The sequence below is a fragment of the Diadema antillarum genome, unplaced genomic scaffold (assembly GCF_040938485.1).
Source record: "Diadema antillarum isolate AM-2024a unplaced genomic scaffold, OU_Dant_1.0 scf00000103, whole genome shotgun sequence".
Lineage (NCBI taxonomy): Eukaryota > Metazoa > Echinodermata > Echinoidea > Diadematoida > Diadematidae > Diadema > Diadema antillarum.
In genome coordinates, this window is record NW_027270992.1 from 5,684,376 (window position 1) to 5,696,278 (window position 11,903).

Consider the following 11,903-nt stretch of genomic DNA (forward strand, 5'->3'; position numbering starts at 1 on the left):
AGGGAATGACATGCTCACTTTGCCATTTGTATATTCATATTGACTGTTCAAGAACTGTCCCCCCCCCCCAAAAAAAAAAAAATAATAATAATAAAAATGGCGAAACTTCAAAATGTCATAACTTCCTTATTTTTCATCCGATTTCGATCAAAATTGTACCGTTGAACTCGAGATATTTTACTCTTTCTTTGGGAATATCAGACTAACTTATATTTGGACTAGATTTCCCCTTTAAGTTGTATACGGTACACACAGCCTTTTCCTACGCAATGTCTAGGCCTACACTGGCAAAATGTCAACGGACAATGCCTGCGTTTACGTTTGCTTGATTAACAGTGAGATTTACGTACACTTCTTTGTCTATCACATTGGCCCTTGAACGCCACTCATGTTTGGCAATTAAAAGAGATGCATCGCCGTACTTCAATACCCAAACGTTATGTCTTGTCAACCCATGTGACTATGTACACACGTATATGCACCACAAATCTTGACCTTTTCTCTGTCATCGGCCATAAAGGTCGCTTATATTATTGGAAGTCGCTTGGAAGTTTTTAAAAAGCGCTCAATAAGACAAGACAAGTGCTGAAGTGGAACGCACAAATACATGGACGGGGGGGGGGGGGGGGGAGGCAAGTGCTATAACCCTCAGTATACTCCTTAATGGATTTTCCGAAGTATATCACCATTCCCTATCGATTTGACCAGATACCTGCTACCAATAAAGATTATTTATTAAATTCTACAGCAGAATGGCATACTACTTTCCACAAGTTACAGTACTCTTATCATTATAGAGATCATTTTGGGATTGGTTTCTTTTTAAAGCTACCACTTACGTTAGGCCTACGTATACAGTAATTTATTCAACTCGTCATTCATCATTCTTTAACAACTTATTTCTGCAATATGTATTAAGAATATCTACATGTCAAACGCATTGAACGGGAGCAACATATTGTTACACTACAAATAGTGTAAAATTGAACTAGCAGCACAATCAATGATAATTCTAACATGAATATGATATAACATTAATTGTATATAATACCTAGGTATAAGTATTAAATATATATATGTATATATATATAATTATATACATATATATATATATATATATATATTTAGATATGTATATATACATATGTACATATACATATATATAACTATAAATATATGTATATATATATATATATATATATATATATATATATATATTTACATGGAACATGAAAAAAGAACATGAAAAAGGAACATGCGCATAAAGGGTTGAAGGGTTTGTCCATCGGGTAATCGAGCTTGGGTCTGCCTGAACCGTTATGACGTCTCCGTGGCCGGGTGGTTTAAGGCGTTGGCGTTCCATGCCAAAGACCCGGGTTCGATTCCCGGCAGAGACCAACTATGCAACTCTTGCAATTTTCCGAAAAGGAGGAACAGTGACATGGATAATGATGTCATTTTTTTTTTTGTGGCCGATTGCATATCTTCCTTTCCGTTCAATTTTCCTGGCATACCTGGCCCCATAGTGTCTGTGCCACAAATGTGATATGTTATATAGTTTATATGTTTGCATTCTAATATACTAGTAAGTATTGTTCATAGTATCAGCATCATATATCAATGAGTAAATGTACAATAGTATATAGAAGAATTTAAAATGAATATGTTTTATTGGTATAACAAATTGGTGCTGTTGTTGTTTTGTCCCAGTGTTCCACGTCTTACAAGCTTGGCTTCCTTAGTGGAACACTGTTTTCCATCCGATTGTGATTATTTACTATTTTTGTTGCCATGGCAAAGTCCATTGTTTCTTTTTATGATATCATTCGTGCATATACTTTATATTGTATTTGAAAAACAAAAAAATCCTTTATCAGACGAGTGTAAGAAAAATGAAAAAAATTGTATCACTTTGGATTATGTCAACTTTTTCTTTTCTTTTTGATGATGGAAATAAATACACTATTGAATTGAATTGAATTGAAAGCTACGCACCGATTTCTCCTTGCTTTCTCATATCTTATATATATATATATATATATATATATATATATATATATATATATATCATATACAGTGTATATATCTTTATAAAATCGAGTGGTATGAGACTTGTCGGTAAAATACTTTACAAAATATAGCATGAGAGATCCAAATTATTTGTCTTTCGTGTAAGGGGCTCACGTTATCGATATAATATTCACATCATTCAGTAAGTAGACCCATTGTAAGTCCCACTCTGTCAGCATTTGGACTGCATAATCAGTTGATGGAATAAACTCTGATTCTGGTTAGTTCTCGGTGGTATATAGCCATTACGCTTGGGTCGCATTCTGCTTCTATTAACCCATGTCTTGTCAAAGCTTGATGATATATATATATATATATATATATATATACCCCAGAGCGTGCCCCGCTTGAATCGAAAATTCTACTATTTTTTTTTCCTTTTTTTTAACGATTTGACATAAAATTGATGTATGTCAGTCATAAGAAAATTCTCTGATCTTCTTCGTGCCTATATCAAATTGTTCTTACCTACATCAATACCAAGTTCAGCATCCTCCTCCTTGGATTTGTGCTAGTGAATATGTCAACCATCTCCTTCAGGCTGATCACTTCGTCTCAATAAACATGAAGGAGTATAAGATACATCAGTCGAGGTCATGGCCGTATACGCAGAAATGTTTTCATGGGGTTGCAAGAATAATTATGGTCAATATTTGGGTTAACGCGCAACAGGGCTGGAGGGAGATAGTGGATTTATGAAATTGAAAATCAGCGATCCGGTGCACACCTTTGGTGGAATATTTAGAAACTTTTCAATCAAAAAGCATAAGACGATGTGCGTTGATTATGTATTTAAAGGGATCGTATAGTTTTGGTTGAGACCTGTCTTCGGGTTTCTAACATTTTCTGGTGAGAGCCAAACAAACAAACAAACAATTGCAACAATGTGTGTTGCTTTTTAGATTTCAAATTTTCAAAAAAATATCAAAATCCTTAAAAAAACACACAAAAAAAAAAACGTTGACAGGTTTAATCCCCTTCTATAAATCCCCTTCGTCCTCGTTCATGGATTCGGCGGTGGTTGAAAGTCAAACTTGGCTTAATACAAATTCACCACCAATGTTTAATTTAGAGCATTATCGAATGTATCGTTCTGATCGTTACTTAGGCAAGGGAGGTGGGGTTGCTTTCTACATTAGAAATAACATTGATATAAAAGTCAGGCATGACTTACATATCGAGGGTACGGAAGATATTTTTGTTGAAATTGTGAACAGTAAAGCAAAAAATATAATAATAGGTAATATATATAGGTCCCCAAGAAATAACATTGATTGTTTTTTAGAAAGTTTTGATCAAATTCTGAGTATTATTTCTCAGGAAAAGAAAGACACTTTTATAATGGGAGATTTTAATATTGATCTTTTAAATAATTCTGATAATCATACAATGCAGTTGCTAAGTTTATTAGCAACTTTCTCATTTCAACCACATATCAACAACCCAACAAGAATTTCTAGTACATCAAAAACTCTTATTGATAATATATTTTCAAATGTAATAAACACAGAATTCACAAATGGTATATTTTATTATGATATATCCGATCATTTACCTGTTTTTACCATTAACAATAGTTCTCTGAAAATAAAACAATATTTTGAAAATAAAAAATCTCAAATGTATTATAAGGAAACAGAAAGTAATATAAATTCTTTGATATTTGATTTAGCGCAGGAAGAATGGGACGATGTATTTGATGAAAGCAATGCTGATACTGCTTATGAAAAAATTATCAGCAGATTATTGTATTATTATCAGAGAAATATTCCTTTGGTTAAACGGAAACCTTTAAAGAAAAATAGACAACCCTGGATTACCAAAGGTATTATGCGGTCTATATCAACCCGTAATAAGTTATATAAGCAAGCAATAAAGAATCAAAGTAATAACTCATTTATGAAATACCGGAAATATAGAAATCAATTAACATCAGTAATAAGATTGTCCCGAAAATTGTATTATTCAACTAATATAGAAAAAAATAAGGATAATCTTTTTTTCATTGTGGAAAACTGTCAATGCTCTTATGGGAAAGACGGTAAAAGAAACTACCAACTCTATCATCATTGACAATGAGGAAATTACTGATTTTACCACAATTGCCAATTCATTTAATGATTATTTTATAAATATTGGTCCTAGTTTAGCATCTAATATGAATTCATGTAATACACATTTTACTGATTATTTACCCAATCCTTGTGAAAATTCATTATTTCTCACGCCTACCAATGACCATGAAATAATCAATATTGTTCAGAATCTGAAAACAACTAAATCGAGTGGGCATGATGGTCTTAGTGTTCATTTATTGAAACAAATAATTTTTTACATTGCAAGCCCTCTAACTCACGTATTTAATATGTCTCTTTCAACAGGCATTTTTCCGAACTCATTCAAACTTGCAAAAGTTATTCCCATTCATAAAAAAGATGACTTTAAATTAATGAGTAATTATAGACCAATTTCATTATTACCAAGTATATCCAAAGTTCTTGAAAAAATTGTGTATAAAAGGTTATATCAGTTTTTACAAACCAATAATTTATTGATACCCAATCAATTTGGATTTAGAAGTGGATATTCTACTGACTATGCAATCGCTCACATGTGTGATAAAATGATTGAAGCTTTTGCTGATAAAAAGCATGTTATAGGTATATACATGGATTTGTCGAAAGCATTCGACACCATCGACCATGAAGTATTGATACATAAACTTAATACGTATGGTATACGAGGTCACGCTCTGCTCTGGTTTATAAATTATTTGCAAAACCGTCAACAGTATGTTAGTTTTCAGTCTTATGAATCACACAAACTTGATATTAAATGTGGGGTACCTCAAGGCTCCATTTTAGGGCCTCTGTTGTTTAACATTTATATAAATGATATTATAGGTTCTTCTCCATCTTTGAATTTTATACTTTTTGCTGATGATACATCCATTATTACATCAGATTATGATATAGGGACACTTGTTAATCGTTTGAACACTGAATTATTGAATATATTGAATTGGTTTAAATCAAACAAGTTATCTTTGAATGTTAATAAGACAAATTTCGTTTATTTTAGAAAACCCTACTCACAGGATCTTAATGTCAACATATCAATTGATGGGTTTTCTCTTTGCGAGAAACAGGTTATTAGATTTTTAGGCATTACAATCGATTCTCATTTAACATGGAACGAACATATATCCTGTTTACAAAGGACCCTATCAAGAAATATTGGTGTACTCTGGAAGTTGAAAGATCTCTTATCAGAACGATCCCTGATTATTTTATATAATTCTTTAATTTTGCCTCATATATTGTATTCAAATATTGTATGGGGAAATTGTAGTATTACTAAACTGAATTCATTGTATTTACTCCAAAAGCGTGCTATTCGTATCATTACTAATTCCACATATTTATCTCATACAGATCCTTTATTTCATCGTTTGCATACTTTGAAGCTTCAGGACATCCACATTTTACAAACAGGTATATTTATGTACAAGTATGCAACAAATCAACTTCCCTCTTTATTTCATAATATTTTTCACTTAAATTCGAATATACACACATATCTAACTCGCCGTTCGACAGATTTTCACCTTGTAAACCCCAAAACTGTTTTAGCTCAGAAATCAATTAGACATTACGGTCCCGATGTCTGGAATAACCTACCTGATCAATTAAAGCAGTGTACTTCACTGTTTTCCTTTAAAGCTCATTTAAAAAAGTATTTATTATTGAAATATGTCTCCAGTTAGTAGTTTTTGATCAATGTACTTTTTCTTCTTTTTTTCTGAAGTCTCAGTAAGCCCTGATCCATGCAAAGTGTTTTTTTTTCATTCCCTCCCGTTCCTTTCCTTTCTTTGATAATGATATTGCATACATTCATTAAAGCGTATACCTTACCCCCAAAATAGGCATGCTACAGCCTTTATTCTCTCTTGCACTGTCACCTGCACACACGACGCACTGTCACTCGCACACACCTACACTTTTATTGTCTACTATACCATGCAGCAGTCAATGGTGCTGCGTGCTGTTTTTTTTTCTTGTTCTAAAGCGCCAAGTCACTATTTTTCTTTTCTGTTTTTTTTTTTTCTGTAGCAAAATGTGTTTTGTGTATTAAGATTAAGAGTTTTATGAGTACATATATAATTGGTGTTGTATTACATTGGTATCACATATTCAGATAGGGCCTCATCCACGTCAAGCTCTGCTTATGATGACGGTCCCCTGTATTGATTTCTCCTTTGTTATTAGATACAGTAAGCCTTAATATGTTATTTTGATTCATAATTATGCCACTTCAGACTGAATGTTGTTACGCAAATGATTTTTTTTTGTATTGATTCGTATGTATCTGTATCATTTTGTTTTCATTTGCAATTGTATTCGGAGAAAGAAAATGCAGAAATAAACCAAACAAACAAACAAACAAACAAAGATATTGAGAAACCTCTTCTGAAATAATGAAAGAGAGTGAAATACCATGAGGGTTTCAAGGTTTATTTGATGAAAATTGGTTTTGAAATGGCTGAGATATCCAAAAACAGAGCAATCCTCATGAAAGGTGGGACCCACTTCTCATTAGGATCGCTTTGTTTTACTTTACTTTTGGATGTTTCAGCCATTCCAAAACCGATTTCGTCTAATAAACTTTGAATTCCTCTTAGAATGGTATGTTCTGTATCATTTCATTAGTGGTTTCTTGGTATCTCGCAAAAAATATAAGCCCAATCCTCATCTCCGCCAATACTATATCATCACTTTAAGGTGTGTCTTTACTGGCAATAGAAAATAAACGGCAGTGAATGGAGCTATTGCAGATGAGTGATTTTCTTAGTTCTGATCAAATGTTTTGAAAACCTTTCCTGCCAGCTGCTTACGGCCACAGTCAAGTTTGAGTCATACCGACTCTCAAGGTATCTCCCTCAGCCATTCACTCAGAGTCACGACTTTCAACCACCGCCGAATCCATGAACGAGGACGAAGGGGATTTATAGAAGGGGATTAAACCTGTCAACGTTTTTTTTTTGTGTGTGTTTTTTTAAGGATTTTGATATTTTTTTGAAAATTTGAAATCTAAAAAGCAACACACATTGTTGCAATTGAAGATTGTAGGAAGAAGTTTTTCATATTCCTATTTCTTTTCTTTTCTTTTTATTCAAGCAATAATTAAACCTTGCTGGCCAGGCAGGGGGAGGGGTGTTCGAAACCCCCTGAATGCCCCCACCTCCGCACTTACGGTCTTGAGGCTGCGATATATCACATGCAGCTTTGAGTGTCCCTACGATTGTCTGAATGCTGTGGCGTGTTTTGTTCAGAAAATATTTGCTGTTGGAAAACATGCTGCTACATACTTTCCTCAACCTTTCATATAATGATGGTCATGTCAGCTTACGCATGAGTGTCTTGATCGACAGGAACATTAATCATTCAATATTTTCGATGCCACTTTTTTTTCACGTCCGCAATTAGACAGGCCCGTAACTAGGGGTTACAATTGCGATAAGCGTTTCTCTTTTTCTCGCTCTCTCTTACAAACACACACACACACACACACTCACACACACACACACACACACACACACACACACACACACACACGCACGCACACACACATATATATATATATATATATATATATATATATATACGCACAAATTCAAGGTAGTTCTTTTTGATGGTAAAACCGTCGAGACATGGATTTCTCTCGCATTAGCGATGCAGAACTGTCAAGGAATAATGTAAGCATGGAAACAAATATCATTATGAATCATTTACTCGAAATTTTCCACAATGCACCGCTGCACTTTTTTGTCTTTTTCTTTTTCTTTCTCCTCATTCTTCTCTCTCTCTCTCTCTCTCTCTCTCTCTCTCTCTCTCTCTCTCTCTCTCTCTCTCTTTATCACCACTCAGTGAGCGGTGACTTGAATATTAGTCTTACTATGTCGTATTGTTTAGACAGTCATTTCTGAGGGCATTGCCCTCGTCAAGCGTTTGCTTATGATAATGGTCTCCTGTATTTCTGTTACATCTAGAGTCGCTTAATTGTCTTTGAACGACAGATATACGGGATCCTGTGTTTGCATAAATATATATATATATATATATATATATATATATATATATATATATATATATATATATATATATAATCTGCCTGTTTGTTTTCATTTTATATCGTGTTAGGAAAAATGTTGGATATTTGAATTAATCATTTATCTGTTTTAACTGTCAGATTCAAATTATTATACTGTGCTCAATTAGTTCGTTCAATTGACTTTGTATTTCATTTATGTATGAAAAAGACATTCAGAAATCAAATCAAATCAAATCAAATCAAATCAAATCAAATCAAGAGCACTTGCATAGCAAAGTGATCTCATTCAATCTCTGTCGTGAGATGCGATTTTGCGTCCCATAAACACGTAACTGCTTATATTTCAGTGCAAATTTTGGAACCCTAAACACAGCGTAACCAAAACTATGACATAGTTTTAGTTACGCTGTGTTTAGGGTTCCAAAATTTGCACGGAAATATAAGTAGTTACGTGGGACGCATAATCGCATCTCACGACAGAGATTGAATGAGATCACTTTGCTATGCAAGTGCTCTCAAAAGATTTGCTAATCAAGACCATTTTTTATAGCCGCTGGTTTATTTCTTTAAGCTGAAGGTATTACAACTTTTCTTTTACAGAAGGAAATAGAATGATGTAGAAGAAGATGGCACGGTGAGGGGAGTTCTAGATGATAAACGATAGGTCGACGATTCTGGAAATACGCCAAGCTAATCTTGATTAGGAACGCTGATCGCACGAAGAGGTTGTTTTTCAAGCTAGACATTTTTACGTCTTTTTCCAGTCTTCTATTTTTGAACTATATGATTATGATAATATATAAATATATAAATATATATATATATATATAATACGACAGAGTGATATATACCATATACCGGAAATTAGATAACAAATATTGCAAAATACTTTTATTTATAATGGCCCAAAACTTTGGAATTCTTGGGCAGTGAAATACAACGAACACCCGGATGTTATTCATTTAAACGTAAATTCAAAAATACATTATTTTCTTTTGCAATACTCTGGGGACAACATGAATTAATGTGATCTAGCATACGATTTGAAATAACTAATATTGATATAGATTCTTTGGCATGACTGTAGAAGAGGTTCACATGGTTTCATTTTCAATTCATTTCTCTCGTTTTTCTTTTCGCTTGCAGCTGCAGGCACCGTCATTGATACTGTCCCTGTGACGGTCTTGGTGGTATTATCTCCTCCCTCTTTCGCATTCTCTACTCTTTGCTATCTGTGAGTGTGGTGCACGCATGCTTGTCCAGGTGCACTTGCGTGCGTGCAGTGTGAGTGTGTGAGTGTAACTGATCGGCCCGAATTCACGAAGGTGGTACAACAATAAAATCATGGTTTAAACCATGGACAAAAACCATGGAGCGCCAAATGTCGCATGGAATATTTCGTTACGAAATCAGTCATTTCGTCGATGAAATGATTGTTTTGTAACGAAATGACAACATTTTGTAACTAAATGAACATTTCGTCCACGAAATGATAATTTCGTTAACGAAACGGTCATTTTGTCGACGAAATGACCAATTTCGTAACGAAATATTCTGTGCGACACTTGGCGCTCCATGATTTCATTTGTACCACCTTCGTGAATTCGGGCCATTGTGTTTGACTTTTTTTTTTCTGGGGACCTACTCTCACAAGCATCTGCTTCTATGTAGGTTCCCACCGCACACAATTTTATTCATCCATCATGAATGTAACGTATTTTGGATTGAAATCAAGTGATATTGTGTAATGTAAATGTTATCATAGTCTTTATATACTGAACATATAATTAATGTGTTACTTTACATTTTGTCGTGGATGTATGTTGCAAATACAACGTTGTATAACAATTGTGTGGAAACTTAATATATACATGAAAATAAAGTCAAATTAGCCCGAAAATCTCTTTTACGTATTAATACATTGTAGAAGCAAATTCGTGCAATGGTGCAGATTTTCACTTCGTACAGGCATTATAGACCTATATATTGTTTGATCTACAAACAACTAGACATCAGAACTTCAAATTGTTCCTGCCATGACATTTTTCGTTATCGAGGTCGATGTTGCTCCAAGTTGAACGCTGAGTTTGGATTTATTCTCGTCACATTATCTCCTTGCAATGTCTTTCACAATATAGATGCTCTTGTTGTTTGCTTTTTTTTTCACAGTTTTGTTCCGATATCTTAGATAGGAAAATCTATCAATATGTATGAATCAATTCAAACTAACTATACCTTATAGATTCTTACGTTTTTGTGCTTCAATAGTTTATGGCACATACGGCATACAAGAGCGGGGCATTGCCATTGAGTCTCATTCAGGATTTGCCCTTCAACTTATTTTGTTAATCATGGTAGAAAACAAGACAGAATTAAGGAATAATAATAATAAAAATAACTGTATCAAGACGGAATGGCACGGATTAAGCTGACTATTTACGTATTCATTGAAATTTTTAAATCGGCCCAAGAGTTTGATAGTCTTAAAGCATTTCATTCTCAATCCACGAGTCGTCTGAGTTATGACGAATTATGTTAATGAACGTCAACGTCAATATATCTATCCCTGGCAAAAGAGGTGAATGTAGAAGAGAATTCTCTTTCAATGTTTATGGTATCTGTGAACTAAAGGTATATACCAATACACCTGCTGTTTTCTTTATCCACGAGAGACATGTAAGGTGTGGTCGAAGTCCCCCCCCCCCCCCCCCCAACAGTCTGGAGCTTTTTGGAAAATACGTGTATACTCTGGCATTCTAGAGCATTCTAAAATGTTGTAAGTATTTAGAATACGTATTGTTGGTATTTACTTGTAGTTTGTAGTTGTGGTTCGTAGTTGTGATTCGTATGTTAGTTGTAGTTCGATTCCCAAATTGTTCAAATTGTTCAATTAAGGTTCATTTCCATTCGTTCACAAAAACCGTAACAAAATATAAAGTATACATTATTTTAACATTTTATGGAGAATACACAATAAAGATATCATAAAATGTTTAAAAAAACTATATGCTAACAATTTCAATTTCCAAAGTCCATGATAGCTTTTAAATATCATTAATTCCCGAGCGCAAATCAATAAAGAGTTGTGACTGGATGATACTTGGGTATGTGGTTGCAAGCAATACTGTTCTAAGAAAATAAAAACAAAAAAACAAAAACACGTGGAACTATAAAATCCCATAACCATCGTTTTCACTTTGATAAAACCTCTACCATCAAACACTTCATTTAATTTACTCTTTTTTAAATTTAAGTCGTCATGGTCGTTGTGAATTTATAGTGTGAAATAGCACTGTCATAACTTATGCATCCTTCTAAGACCGGAGCTGGGCCCATTTCATAAAAGATGTATCGATAGGATATAGCAACTCTTGCTGGAATGGCAACTTCCCATAGCAACAGCCAATCAGAAAATTGGACTCTTGTTGTTACCATGACAATTGTCATTCCAGTAAGAGTTGCTATCATATCAACTTGTTAAGAAATGGAGCCCTGATCACAACTTTTATCGAAAGCCTGTGTATTTGCCCATCAGCACGTATGCACCACCCCCCCCCCCCCCCGCAACTTACAAGATACATCTCAATGCATTGTTGTCAATGGTGTTTCATTCACGATGCAAAGGTAAATCTTATGGAATACCATAAGGTGTCAAAATGGATCTTTTATTTTTCATAGTTCCCTATATAAACGACCTGACTAAATGTGTTAAGAACGATTAT